The sequence below is a fragment of the Marmota monax genome, unplaced genomic scaffold (assembly GCF_021218885.2).
Source record: "Marmota monax isolate L192 unplaced genomic scaffold, Marmota_monax_Labrador192_F-V1.1 WCK01_AAM20220418_F8-fsc00024, whole genome shotgun sequence".
NCBI lineage: Eukaryota > Metazoa > Chordata > Mammalia > Rodentia > Sciuridae > Marmota > Marmota monax.
The window spans coordinates 16,416,778-16,432,700 of NW_026695224.1; the positions used below are offsets into that span (position 1 = coordinate 16,416,778).

Here is a 15,923-nt window from a genome sequence, read left to right on the forward strand (position 1 = left end):
TTTCCAATCTTCATACCCTGAGCAATAATTTCTGCTGTTTATAAATCACCTACCTTTGGGTATTTCATTATAGCAACTGAAACTGACTCACATAGAAATTGATAACAAGAGTAGGATGCTACTATATTTGCTACTATAAAAATCATCTGAAACTGTAGAAGCAGCTTTGGGACCAGGTAATGGTTAGAGTTGAAAAAGTTAGGAGGTACATTACCAGGTGAGATATCTCTCAGTTTTTATCTTCTTGGTCAGGAAGTATAGAAGTCAGGATGTATAGATAGAATAAGCATGAAGTTCATTCATTTAGTTAGTTAATTTCACAGAGGATTATATTAAACTTTATTTTGCATTACTGGAGATCAATCCCTGAGTATCACATGTGCTAGGCAAGCACTCTACCACTGAGCTGCATCCTCAGTTCCATAAAGGATTTATTTACTAAAATGAAAGTAAAATCCAATAAATGTGGAGTCAGCCCTCCTAAGGGATGAAGCTTTCATGTGATGAGTTTTTATATTTGTCCTGGAACCCTCTTCTTATGTATTATGTATATTATTTGGGGTGGTTACAACTATTTCATGCTGTGACTTGGTGGGTCTGTGCTGATTTTGCCGCATTGGGAAACCAGATCTATGGAGGAGGAGGAAGTAGTGGTGTATGGGTGGATGCTCCATCACCCAGGTGTCATCACCTACCTACCGTCTCTAACAATCAGACCATAAATGATAACTCAGGTGGGGTCTCAGCTAGAAAGAAAGCCTCAGTCTTCTCAGAGATTACATAAGAGGTCATGAACAGATGTAGAAAGACAGATGAAGAGGACCTTTCATATGAGTCTTCTCATGGAAATGAGGATATGTTAATGGAAATTAGAGGAAAATCCATCATTGTTGCAAAGTTGGAAAAGAACTTGCCTCAGTCATGTGTGTCCTGTTTGGTTCATGGAAGGCAGAGTTTGCAAGCTTATAGGAAATCCATCAGAAGAAATATTTAAGCCAATTGTTGAGGGTGGGGTGTGGTATTGATTATAGTCCAACACAAGAGAAAAACAAATTAAAGCCACAACTTATAAGTATAAAGGAAGCATAATTTAAAGGTTTGGAAAATTCTAGCCATATTGCAAAGAACAAAAAAAGATCTTTAGAGAACAACTCCAAGGGTGTGGCCAGGTGACCATTTGATAAGGGGATTAGTATGGAGTATATGCATGTTGCTTCTCATGTAGATAAGGGAAGAATGACCCCATAGTCTTTTCAGAACTATCCAGGCTGCCACATCCAATCCAGGTCCAGAATATAAGCACCTTGAAAACTGGACAATTTCAAGGGTCTGCTCTCTGTATTCTGGTGTAACTCTCCCTGGCTGCCCCAGTTGGACTCAATAAATTCCAGACATGGCTTAGACCACTCCTCTGGAAGGCATATACAGTAAATCCTGGCAGGGTACACAGAGTCATCTTTACCAAATACCGAGTGCATAAAACTGTAACTACCCCCAAATAATATAAATAATACATGAGAAGAGGGTTCCAGGACAAATATAAAAACTCATCACATGAAAGCCTCATCCCTTAGGAGGGCTGACTCCACATTTATTGGATTTTACTTTCATTTTAGTAAATAAATCCTTTATGGAACTGAGGATGCAGCTCAGTGGTAGAGTGCTTGCCTAGCACATATGATACTCAGGAATTGATCTCTAGTAATGCAAAATAAAGTTTAATATAATCCTCTGTGAAATTAACTAGCTAAATAAATGAATGAACCTTCATGCTTATTCTATCTATACTTCCTGGCTGAAGTCTTCCTTCCCGGAAGATAAAAACTGAGAGATATATCACCTGGTAACAAGCTCTGTGCTTTCCCCAGACTGTACCTGCAAACTTTTCCAACTCTATCCATTACCTAGTCCCCAAGTTGCTTCTACATTTTTAGATGATTTGTTACATTTAGATGATTTGATTTACATTTTTGTGAGGGTGTGGCTACCTCAACCTGTATCTCATAGAATGCTCCAGAAGTCTTTGAAGCTAAAGCTATATTAGGGAATGAGCCCTCATTAGGGAATACCTACTGGGACTGTGGGTGCAGGGTTACCCTGAAGACTCCATTATAGGAGATCCAAGGGCATAAAGCTGCAATGTATAAAAGCAACAGTATGGGTGATATCCTACAAAGCCAGGGGAGTTGAGGCTCCTATTAACCTTGAGAGCTCAATCCCACCCCAGCATGCCCAGAAGGTAGGACTCCAAGTTCAAGATTATTCTGCAGCTCTACGATTGTATTCACCATGTTGAGTTTTAGCATTTATCCAGACCTGTTTACCTATATCTTTCTTTCCTTCTGTCTTTTGGCAATGAAAATGTCTATCCTGTGATTCTCCCACCATATATTTTAAAAGGTGATTTTTTTTTTAATTTCACAGGTTCACAGCTGGTGAGGAATTTGCCATATGATAAACTACACTTTTGAGCCTCACACATATCTGATGTAGATGAAAATTTGGATTTTAGAATTTGATTTGGTGCTGGCACAAGTAAAGATTTTGGGGACTATTAGGATGGGAAGGAATATATATTGCATGTGAGAAGGACATTAATTTTTAGGGGCCGAATACTATGGCCTGAATATTAGTGGTTCCAATCCCAAATTTCTGTGTTGGATTTTAATACTAAATGTGATAGTATAAAAAGTTGGGGGTCTTTGGGGAGTGATTAAACCATGAGGGCTCCATCCTTGTGAATGGAACTAGTGTCTTTTAAAAGAATTTCACAGTGTTCCCTTGCCCCTTCCTACCAGGTGAGGACAGAGCACTTATTCTTATTCACCAAACAGAGAGCAAGCCCTCACCAGATACCAAATCTATTGATGCCTTAATGTATTGATGCCCAGACTCCAGAACTGTAAGAAATAAATCATTGTTTTTAAATGCTTCACAGTAAGATATGTTATTATAGTAGCCCAGGTGGACTAAGAAGACATGATCCAACTTTTTTTCTGTTAATGCTCTTTGTGTGTGCTCTCTTTTCTTACTTAGCATGGCTAGCTGTATATCATTTAACTGAAATTTTCAAGAAAATCAACTAGGAGTTTCATTAATTTTTCTCTTTTGTCTTTCTTATTTCCAATTTAATTGAAGTCTGCTCTTATTGTTTATATTTCTATTTTTCTGAACACATTAGGTTAGTTTAAATTGTTCTGTATCTTTATGTATCTCTGAAATTTAGGTTATATGTTTCTTTTAAATTTTTTAATATGCATTTAATGTTATAAATATCCCATTCTAAACTGATTTTTACACAGCTCACAAAATTCTGTCACATATTTATTTCAATTTAAAACAAGACATTTTAAAAAAATCTCTTGAGAACTATGTGTGTGTGTGTGTGTGTGTGTGTGTGTGTGTGTCTCTTTGTGTGTGTGAAATCTGTAAATATTTGAAGTTTTCCCAACTCTTGGATAGAATTTTTTTGTTTATTTAATTTTGTTTGGGTCTGAAAACATAATTTGTATGATTTCTATTCCTTTAAATGTGTGAAGGTGACATAATGTGTTCTATCTCAATCAGTATTCTATGTTGTTGGTGAATGGAATGCTCTATATATGTCAACTATATCAAGTTCATTCTTAGTTCAGTTGAGGTCAGCTATACTTGTAGGATGGTTGAAGTATCTGTTACTAAAAGAATAAAGTCTCCAGTTAACAATAGTAAGTTTATCTATTTCTCTATTCAGTTCTGTAAGTCTTTATCTCCTTTAATTACATATTCTGTTGTTAGGGATGTGCTATGATTTGAATAGGAAATGGTTCCAAAGATTCATATACTGAAGGCTTGGGCCCCAAAGAACCATGTTCAGAGGAGGTGTGAACTGGTACCTGTAGGAGGTGGGAACTGGTTGAAGGAAGTAGGTCATGAGGCCCTGTCTTGGAAGCATATTTCTTGTCCTTGGCTTCTGCCATGACTGTGCAGACTTCCACTTCTACATCCTTCTGCCATGCTCTTCTGCCTCACACCAGACCCAAAGCAATGGAACTGGTCAACCACGCACAGAAACCTCTGAAACCTTTGGCCTCTCTGCGCCAAAGCAAACCCTCCTTTCTTTAAATTGTTTATGTTCAGTACTTTGGTCATAGCAATGAAAAGCTACTGTTTCTTGAAAAATTGATGCCTGCATGATGCTTCATTCCTGTGGACCTGGGGTTTAGCATAGATAGCGTTTACAATGTTGAGATATGTTCCTGTTATCCCTACTTTTTCTAGTGTTTTGAACATGAAGGGGGTCTCTATTTTGTTGAATCTATTTCTGCATCTATTGAGACGATCATATGATTCTTATCTTTAAGTCTATTGATGTGATGAAATACGTCTATTGATTTTCCTATGTTCAACAACTTTCCATCCATATGATGAACCCTACTTGATCGTGGTACACTATCTTTTTGATATGTTTTGTATTTGATTTGCCAGAATTTTATTGAGAATTTTTTGCATCTATGTTCAATAGGGATATTGGTCTCAAATTTTCTTTCTTTGATGTGTCTTTTCCTGGTTTTGGAATCAGTGTTTTTTTTTTTTTTTTGCTTTTTTTTTAATTGGTTGTTCAAAACATTACAAAGCTCATGACATATCATCTTCCATACATTTGATTCAAGTGGGTTATGAACTCCCATTTTTTACCCCAAATACAAGTTGCAGAATCGGTTACACATCCACATTTTTACATAATACCATATTAATGACTGTTGTATTCTGCTACCTTCCCTATCCCCTACTATCACCCCTCCCCTTCCCTCTCATCTTCCCTCTCTACCCCATCTGCTGTTGTTTAATTCTCTCCCTTGGAATCAGTGTTATACTGGCCTCATAGAATGAGTTTGAAAGTGCTCCCTCTTTTTCTATTTCCTGAAATAATTTGATGACTATTTGTATTAGTTCTTCTTTAAAGTTCTTGTAGAACTCAGCTGTGTATCCATCCATTTCTCCACTTTTCTTGGTTGATAGGATTCTGATGGTGTCTTCTATTTCATTGCTTGAAATTGATCTGTTAAATTGTGTATAACATCCTGATTCAATTTGGGCAAATCTTATGACTCTGGAAATTTGTGAATGCCTTCTATATTTTCTATTTTATTGGAGTACAAGTTTTCAAAATAATTTCTAATTATCTTCTGTATGTCTGCAAGTGTCTCTTGTAATTTTTCCTTTTTCATCACACATGTTAATAATTTGAGTTTTTTTCTCTCCTCTTTGTTAGCATGGCTAAGGATTTGTCAATTTTATTTATTTTTTCAAAGAATTAACTTTTTGTTTTGTCAATTTTTTGGATTGTTTCTTTTGTTTCACTTTTATTGATTTCAGCTCTGATTTTAATTATTTCCTGTCTTCTATTAATTCTGGTGTTGGTTTGTTCTTCTTTTTATAGGGTTTTGAGATGTAATGTTAGGTAATTTATTTGCTGACTTTTTCTTCTTTGAAGCAATGACCTAACTCCATGCAATGAATTTTTGTCTTATTACTGCCTTCATAGTGTCCTAGAGATTTTGATAGTGGTATCATTGTTCTTATTTATCTCTAAGAATTTTTTAATATCCTCTTTGATGTCTTTTGCAACCATTTTTCATTCAGTAGTATATTATTTAGTCTCCAGGTGTTGGAGTAGTTTTTTATTTTTTATTTTATCATTGATTTCTAATTTCATTCCATTGTGATCTGATAGAATGCAAGTTATTATCTCTACTTTTTTTCCTATTTGCTTAGAGTTGCTTTGTGGCATAATATATGGTCTATTTTAGAGAAGGATCCATGTGTTGCTTAGAAGAAATTATATTTGCTTGTTGAAGGATGAAATATTCTATATATGTCCATATGTCTAATTATTGATTGTATTATTTAGTTATTTAACTTCTTTGTTTAGATTTGTTTGAAAGATCTATCAAGTGATGAAAGAGGTTTGTTAAATTTACCCATAATTATTGTATTGTGGTCTATGTTACTCTTGAATTTGAACTTGAGAAGAATTTGTTTGATTAATGAAGGTGCTCCATTGTTTGGGGCATGTATATTTATAATTGTTGTATCTTGTTGATGTATGGTTCCCTTGAGCAGTATGAAGTGTCCTTCTTTATCCCTTTTGATTAACTTTAGGTTGAAGTCTACTTTTTTTTGATATGAGGATGGAAACCCCTGCTTGATTCTGCAGTCCATATTAGTGGTATGATTTCCCCAGCCTTCAGTCTGTGTGGAGGTCTTTTCTCATGAGATGAGTCTGTTGTAGGCAGCATATTTTTTTATCCAATCTGCCAATCTATGTCTTTTGATTGCTGAGTTTAGGCCATTAACATACAGGATTATTATTGAGACATGATTTGTATTCCCAGCCATTGTTTTTGTTGTTGTTAATTAACTTGACTTAGTTTCTCCTTTGATTAGTTTTTCCTTTAGTGCAATTCCTCCCTCTGCTGATTTTCATCGTCGTGTTTGAATTTCTTCTTCAAGGAATATTTTACTGAGGGTGTTCTGTAGTACAGGTTTTTTAGTTCTAAACTCTTTTAACTTTTGTTTATCATGGAAAGTTTTTATTTCATCATCAAATCTAAGTGTTAATTTTGCTGGATATAAGATCCTTGATTGAGATCCATTTTCTTGGAGCTTGGTATGTGTTGTTCCAGGATCTCCTGGATTTGAGGGTCTGGGTTGAAAAATGTCCTGAGATACAGGTAACTTTCTCTTATTCTTAATTTAACTAATACATAAGTAATGGAATGAATTACTAAGAGCAACAATGCATTAGATGATCACAGCACACAGAGAAGTAAAATGAGTGACAACAATATTATATAGAATAGGAAGAAATAACTGGATTACCAAAGAATTGGTCTCCCCCACATGTGATCTGATTCCTCTCTTTTGGCCTTTAAGATTCTATCCTTATTCTGTATGCTAGGCATTTAAAAAATATGGAATGTTTCATGAATTTGCGTGTCATCCCTGTGCAGGGGCTATGCTAATTTTCTCTGTATATGTCCTGCCGAAGTGAACACATACTCTACCTGTTTTAAATTAGTGTCAGCAAAGAATATCGTTCTGTATCATTTGCTTAAGTGTCCCTAAGTCTTGATATTTGAAATTAATTTCTTAGAGACCACATATATTCTGGTCTTTCTTTTTCACTTACTCTGACAGTGTCTTCTAATAGTGTATTTCCATCACTAACTTTTAAAGCTATATACTTGTTTTTTTGTTATATACTTGTTATTAATATCTATCATACTTACCACCATGTGTTGTTCAGTTACTCTAGAAGAGTCTTCACAGTTCTTTCTTCCTATTCTATATAACAGTGTTTTCACCCATTTTACTTTTCTGTGTGCTATGATCATCTAATACATTGTCAGTATTTAGTAATTTTTTCCATTATTTAAGTATTAGTTAAATTAAGAATAAGAGAAAGTTACCTACATGTTTTCCTTCTCTAATGCTTTTCCCTTCCTCACATAGACTAAATATTTGATTCATATAATTTTTCTCATCTCTGAAGAATTTCTTTTAAGAAGTTTTTGAAAGAAACAGCTGAGGTGATATGTTTCTTGTTTTCATTTGTTTGAGAAAGGGTTAATTTCTTTTTTATTGTTGAAGGGAAATTCAATTGGATATAGAGTTTTGGGTGTTTGTGGGGTTTTGTTCATTTATTCTGTGGTTCTAGGGATGGAACTTAGGGACACTTTACCCCTTAGCTGTACTCTTGACCCTTTACATTTATTATTTTGACACAGGGCCTCACTAAGTTGCTGATGTTGACCTAGAACCTGTGAACCTTCTGCCTCAGCTTCCCAAATTTTTGAATTTATAGGCATGCACCACTACCCCTGCTGTAGGTTGGTGTTTTAAGTTTTTTTTTTGTGAGAAGTTTAATGAGATTCAATTGTCGTCTTGCTCACACAACTTCTGCTGAGAGGTTTACTATAATTCTCATCCTAGCTCTTTAGTAGGTAAGTTGCATCCCTCCACATGGCTTCTTTAAAACATTTTTGTTTGTTTTTGGTATTCTGCAATCAGTATATGATATACCTATGTTGTAGGTAATTTGTTACTGTTGTTTGGCATTTATCTTATTTTGTGTTCTCTGAGGTTCCTGACTAAATGATTTAGAGTGTCCATCCATTCATGAAGTTCTTTGTCACATTTCTTTTGTTCCACTTCTTTCTTTTCCTACAGTCAAAATAAAGTAAATATAATTTTTTATTTAAAAAAATGTCTAGTAGTGATTGGTAGAAGTTCTGGGTTTTTCCATGCTGCCTTGTGTTTCACCTCGTTTTCTCCTTGTGCTTCAGTTTGAGGAGTTGCTCTGTCTTCAAATTCACTGATTTGTTAATTGGTGTGTCCAGTCTCCTCATGAACTCAGTGTGTACCTTTTTCATTTCTCTTACAGCTACTTTGATTTTTGTCACTTTCTTTTGATTATTTTTTAGAGTTTCCAATCCTCTGCTTATATTAACCATCTGTTCTTGCCTGCTGTGTACTTTTCCATTAGAGCCCATAACATATTAATCATCATTATTCAAAGTTTCCTATCTGATGATTCTAACTGTGTAATTTCTGAGTTTGGATCATATGCTTGCTTTGTCAACTCAGACCATATCTTTTCTTGCTCTTCGGTGTGGCTTGCAATTTGTTGGTTAAAAGATGAGCATGTTGTATTGGGAAACGGTAACTATGACCAATAGGGTCATTAGAATATTTGCTTTAATCTGGTTAGTAGAGGGGTCTCATTAATATGTTGTGAAGCTGTAGGTTCCAGAGGCTTTAAAGTCCTCTAGTGTTCTTGTCTACTTTTTGCGGTCTTCCCTAAGTAACTGGCCTCAGAGACAGTCCATGTCCTGCAGCTTTTTTCCCCCTTTTAATCCACTGTTATTATACTGGGACTTTGATGATATGGTATTGAAGTGTGGAGGAGGACAATTGCAGGATCCATAATTGTCATCACACTATCAAATGCCAGTCTGTTAGTAATTTTGTGTGTCTGGGATATGGCATGAGCAAATGTTTCTCAGGGGAAAAAGAAAGGCTCAAGGGACCTAAAGTTAGGTCATTTGTCTTCTTCCACATTCAACAGAAGTTTGGGCTCAGTGCTTTCCCTTGAAGAAACAGCCTGTGTTACAAAATTCTCTAGGATAAATTAATAATGGTCACTCTTCTCATTTACTTACTAGAGCCAAGGAAGTATCTCTCCCAGATACTCCTCCACAAAAACAAGGTGGGACTCATTTTCATGTTGGTCCACATTTTTCCTCCAGCAACTGATCAAAATGACCATTTAAGTCTATCTCCTCATTGTTCCTGTGTCTTCTACTGCAGGTAAGCAGAAGAAGATTTTTCTGAACTTTTACCTGCCTTTCGACATTTTGGTGTGTGTTATCTCTCAGAACTCAGTTCTCTGGTAATTCTAAGAAAAATTATTGCCTTTTCTTTATTTCTTTAGCTCTTTTTATTTTTAGGATGAGAGTGACAACTTCCAAACTGTTTTTTTTTTTTATGTCAGAGCTAATACCAAAAGTCTGTAGATAATTCACATATAAATTATTTTGTTTGCCTTTTAGTTATGTGGCAGATATGAACATGAGATAAGCAATTTTTTTTTGTTCAGAAAATGTGACCATAAATGTATATAAAACTTCATATAAATGTATATAAAGATGTGTTAAATTTCTACTATTGTGCTCCTGTCACACGAAGTGACTGAATGTTAAAGTTATTACATTCAGAAATTTTACATCTCTTTCTTCACATTTTTATTTGATTTCCAGGAAATTGCATAGCAGCCTACCCTTTATGGGATAGGAAAGGAGTCACTTGGGTCTTGGTTGTCACATACCCTCTGATATTTACTGTGGCATCCTGACTTCTACCAGGTCTCTGCTTATTGGACCATGAAGACAACGTTTGCTTCTTACCAGTACCAGTGGCATGGCCTCCTTCACCAGGTTTGGTGGCTTTTTTTTTTTTTTTTTTTTTTACAATTCTACTCAAATCTTGAACACACCAAAAACAATCTATTCTTTTGTATATTTCACACACTATCTTTATATGGCATCCTCAGGTCCATCTTTGTAGACACCCTACATAACAACTTTTGTTCTACTATTTTTAATGCAGAAAAGATCAATAAGGCTAATTCTGGAAGCATCTTAAGGTTTTCTTTTCTCTCAATCCATAAACCTGAGGGTCTATCAATACATCTCCCACAGATCAGCCTCTAAGAATAGCTTCTTCTCATGGCCACATGTATTATCCCTAAAGAAAAGGGGGAAACAGTAAAACACCAGGTCCCTGAATGTGTCCTTTCTGTTTCCCAAAACCTAGCCAAGTTAAGAGAACAATGTGAGCCAACTCAGGCTGGAAAGTCCAGATGAACCCTAGTTTTCTCATATGCACATTGGGAATTAGGGTAAGTTAGTGTTATCTGTAAAAAGCTACTTTTGTTAGGAGTATACCAGAACAGTTCCTCTTTGGGATGCTCTTCATATAACCAAACTAAGCAAACTAATGCTGATGATATCACTGCTTCTCAGACTAACTAATATAAAACCCTCCTCTAAGTAGGGACAGACACAGACCACAGACCACATCAAAACCTAATTGCCTATCTCTTCACTCTGTTGTTTTCCTATTTAAATCCTACAGCTATTGGCTGGTCTCTGGTGGGATGAATTTACAGTAAATGATCATATAGTTTTGTAAATCTCTTGTTTGTCATATGGGTATTATGCTGGTACTTTTTAGATTACATGTTTTTTTAAGTGCAGAATCTCTGGTCTTTGCAATGTTTTCATATTTGGAAATCAAGTGACCAGGTTTGGCTTCTTCCTGTTTTCTGCTACAATAATGTTGCAGTAAGGTGACAATGACATATTTCCAGGGCTGAAGAGAAAGACATGAGGAAAGATTGGGGGAGAGGTGATTCTACAGGAAATAAAATGAAACAAAATAGTAGACCCAGACCATATAATACTATATACAAATTTCTCATATAAAAAGATGAGAAATTTGTAGATAGTCTTATGGTGGCAAAAATAAGTACATAGCAGTAAAATTAAAATATTATTTTTCAGGAATTTATTTTAATTATTTTTCTAAATATTGAATTAAAATTTACTGGTGCATAAGATCACATCCATTCATAGAGTAAAAGTTAATGAAAGCTCCATTGCTTATGTGTTAATGTATCCTGAAAAATGTCAGGCACTACATTGCACTCATGGTAGGTATAAAGGATGGTAAGTGGAAAGCTAAAACTTGTAAAGTTAAAAATCATAATTTTTTTGTTCCTTCAATTGCTTAACAATTCTTCTTATATGACATTGCACTGGATAAATAAAGGCATAGGCAATTTATACACAATGAGTATCTAATAATTCTCTAATTACTAGACATTGAATCTGAGTTAAGAGTATTTATCATTTGCCCCAAATCACTCCAACTGCCATTTAAAATTTAAAGCTTGTATATGTTATTGACATTGAAGCTATTATTTTGCCTTCTGATGTATCAGTGTTGCATTGATACTAAATAGAGCATTGGCTTGGCATTGTGTTAAGCACTAAGAAAGACAAAACTCATGGGTGACAGCATAGGAAGAAATCCTACCATATTACCTCTTCCCCATTATTTCAAAAACCTTTATCCTTACTCCCCAGTATTCAGCCAAATTTTAAAATAAAATCTTAAATAAAGAAATATTGCTATAAATCAATTGGGACAAACTCTGTACATGTATGTTGGAGGTCATCTTATCAGCCTATCTTGCTCTTTTCTTTTTTTTCACCCAGTACATTATTATGGATTTTTCAATGGAGCATTCAATATTCTTCATAATACCTTTTTGTCTTTTATCAGTGCATGGAGAGAATTACTGGCATTTTCTTGTTTTAAGAAGAAAAGTTGTAATCAGTTTATTTTAGACATGTTACCATAAGTGCTTTATTTTCTGCCTGTCACTGCTCTGGGTTGGAGAGAAACACAATTAGTGGAAGAGAGGAATCTGTGCAGCAAACTTTTTCACACTTTACAAATGGTTACAAAGTGATAATTAACCATGTGCTAAATACTAGGTGATAATGCTCAACAGAATAAGGTGAAAATTAATTGTCTGAGATACGATATCACTGGAATGGTTCATTTCCTTAAAAGCAATTGAAGCCAACTAAAATTGACAGTGTCTAGTTTTTGAGGAAGATAATACACTATCATCAACTCAATTGAATTGAACCACTCCTAGTCATTACCATCATCTTTCATTCATGCTTCTGTTCATTCAACAAACATTTATTGAATATCAATGTTGCGCCTGGCGTAATGATAGATGCTGAGGATAAGCAGAGAACAATAGGCATGGGGCTCTGCTCTCGTGGGAATTACCCTGTATCTGTTGCTGTCACCACTGATATTGTTATAGTTATCTCCAATGTCACTATCATCATCACAATTCTATCATCATCACCACCGCCAAGGACTCTAGGGACAGATTCTGTGTTTATAGGAAAAACTTGAGATGGGGAAACATTAGAAGACCATTAGACCTGATAGGGCACTGTTACCCATTCCTTCTCATACTTGTTCTTACCTTTACAACTGAATCTCTCTAGATAAATAAGTAAATAAGTACACTTATTTCACAGCTTTTTCACCGTGACCAAAAGACTTGACAAGAACAATTGCAGAGGACAAAAGTTGATTTGGAGCTTGTGATTTCAGAGGTCTCAGCCCAAAGATGACCAACTTCACTTCTCTGGGCCTCAGATGAGGCAGAACATTATGGTCGAGGGGCGTGGAGGAGGGAAGTGGCTCAGAAAGCAGAGAGAGCTCCACCTATCAGGGACAAAAGATAGACTCCCAAAGGCACTACCCCACTTCCCTCACTAGACGCATTCTCTGTCCTTCTTCATCTTTTCTGCATCCCAACAAGCCAAGTCACATATCCCCTATATTGATAGATTTCCCAGATATTTTATTTCTGATGTGTTTTGTCCACCAGGAGCACCAGTAAGATAGTAAAAGAAGAAAAAGGTGGTATTTGGGGGATATTTATTCCTCTATTCATTTTTGTAGGAGGAGTTACCACTAAAGGTCACAGTTCCTTACATGGGGCTCCTTCCACAAATTCTACCCCATATTATATTTCTTGACTTCTTCATACAGCCATTACTCTCCCCCAGAAATATGAAGGTATCCTGCAGGGGTTACCCACCTAGTACCTATCATTTTATTAAATAGTCCTCTTATTAAATTTTACTCAATAATCCCAATTTCTTTGTGCCATTAGGTTCTTGCAAGAACCCTAACCAAGATGCAATATGGTATAAAATAAAAAAAAAAAACTCATGATTATTATCTCTTTAGCTTGCTTTAGTTTCTTTCACAACATTTATTACTTTTTTAGCATGGTTAAATCTCAACTTCTTCACTTTCTACCTTACTTGCTACAATGTAAGATCTTTTGATCAGTTAGTGGGTTTTGTCTATTATGTTATTATTGTACCTCATCACCCAAAACAATGCCTGGCACATAGCAGGTCTATATACATACATAATTATACACACATATACTTATTTATGAATATGTATGTGTATTCATACATTTATATTTAAATATACTTGATGAAAGTGTATATAGATCATACACCACTTTTATCATAATATTACTTTCATCTTTATTTTTATCTCTTCCACCAATATCTTTAGAAAAACAAAAATATACACTAAATTATGTTGACACTATTACAAACAGTAGTAAGTAATCTTATCCTAAACATTTTAAATACTAAGAACTCTAAAAGTTTCAAATTGAAGAGAGGTCTGCATGCATGACTTATTAAAAATGCAACCGTGTGTGTGTGTGTGATAGATATTTCAAAATTATTTTACTTCATTCATTTGTAAGGACAGATTATCTATTTACCTACAACTATTTCAAAGTTTTGAAATTGACTGAAGAGACACATTTTTCAGGGAGTGTGTATATTCTGAAGGGAAATTAGAGAAGAGATTATAGTAAAAGAGGAAAATAATGTGCCCATCTGTATTTTAATTTAACAGAACCTTGTAAAAATTACCATTGGAAACCATTTTATATTCATCCACAATCCAGAGAATATTCAGAGGTTGCCAAAAAAAAAGATAATTGCATCTTTTAAAATTTTAAGCAGTATGATATGTTTAACTGTGAGCTATTTTTGAGTATTTAAGGCTCACATATACATTTTTAATTTTGATTGCTCCAGTGAGCCCTGCAGCTTTGTCACTAGAGATATACTTCAGAAAAGCACTGCAAACATAGCTAACTAACCATGTACACTTGCCTGCTACACAATTACACTTGAGAGAGTTTTAAAAAAAATCAGTGCTCTTTAAAAAGTAGTATATGCTGCACTAGATCAAAGTGAAAGTCACGGATTCAGAACACCTCCATGATATTCCATAATTATTTGTAATGATAGCAAGGAAACAGTGTCTCCTGGTATGAGTTCTCATAATGTATAGATGTATTCACATGAGTCATCTCATCATTTCATACTCATAACCAACTCACCGGGGAATGTTATTATTTCCCTAATTTCATATTAAAAACATCTGAGCAATGAAACATTTGAAGGGCTTTTTTGAGATGATTCAGTAAAGGGGTAGTGTAATTACGGCACATAATGTATTTTGATCCTCTCCCATAGAAACTCTGGGATTTGGGGAAGAACCTTTATGTTTTATGATTAACAGGGTTTTTTTTTTAACTGTAAAATTGTGAGTGGTATTATCTTTGTTATTTTGATGAACATGAAACTATATAACATGAAGCTTTTTTAAAAAATTGGTATACAGCAAAGGGAATAATACTAAAATTAGTATATAGCAAGGGCTGGGGCTGTAGCTCAGTGGCAGAGCACTTGCCTAGCATGCGTGAGGCACTAGGTTAAACCCTCAGCAGCACATAAAAATAAAAACAAATAAAATAAAGCCATTCGGTCCATCTACAACTACAAAAAAAATTTAAAAATAATAGTAGCAGCCCAAGATGAATGGATGGTATTTTTGTTATTATTTTGCTATGAAACTGATTCCTAAATTCTGCAAATAGATTTGAATTATTTGACTCCAAAAATATTTAGTTCCATATAATTGTGAATCATTGATCATTGTGTTTTCCATACATCTGATTTTTTTCTTAAAATTTTCTTGATAATAAAATCAGTGATATTTATTGAGATAGGAAGGTCCTATGCTTGTGTATCTTCAATGGCAGCCTTCAGCATATTGACATGCAATTATCATATTGCTGAATCCATCATAAGAGGCAACACAGATGATCCGATTTTTTCCTAGCATACAACTGGTAGAAAACAGCCAGCCTTTGGCTCAGACAACATTATGTTTCAAATCTTTTTCCCCTCCACCCACTCTATCATTGCTTTCAGTAAAAACATATAACTTCCTATCATCTCAACTTCCTAACTCATAAAATTGGCACAGTACTAGATGTTTCTCATGCCTACAAGAGAACCGGGGGATTTGGTCTCTGTGTTAGTCCAGATAGCTAGCCCATGCCATTCTTGGTTTCCAAGTAACCCTCATGTCAGTGTCATATCATAACAAGTGATTTGTTCATGCAACATTAATTGCTAGTCTGAGAGATTCTATCCAGACCAACTCTCCTCCTCTGTGTGTTAACTCAACATCCCTGGCTCTGTCTATCTGTATGCTTCCACAAACCTTGTTTCTTGGGAATCATAGTTTGGAGAGTGAAGCACCAACAAATAAATGCTTCCATCTGAGACTGATGCATCTAATTTGTGCTCATATTTATTGTTGAAAGATAAATCATGTGGCCAAACAAATTACAATGGGAAATTGGTGACTGAACTCCCATAATCCCATGA

General features: G+C 35.0%; 1 non-coding gene across 1 annotated transcript; it reads right to left on the bottom strand.

Moving 5' to 3' along the window:
* Positions 1-6,950: 6,950 nt before the first annotated feature.
* Positions 6,951-7,053, bottom strand: LOC124086807 (U6 spliceosomal RNA). Its single transcript, XR_006849931.1, has one exon. It is a non-coding gene; the product is annotated as a U6 spliceosomal RNA (small nuclear RNA).
* Between the last annotated feature and the right edge of the window lie 8,870 nt (positions 7,054-15,923).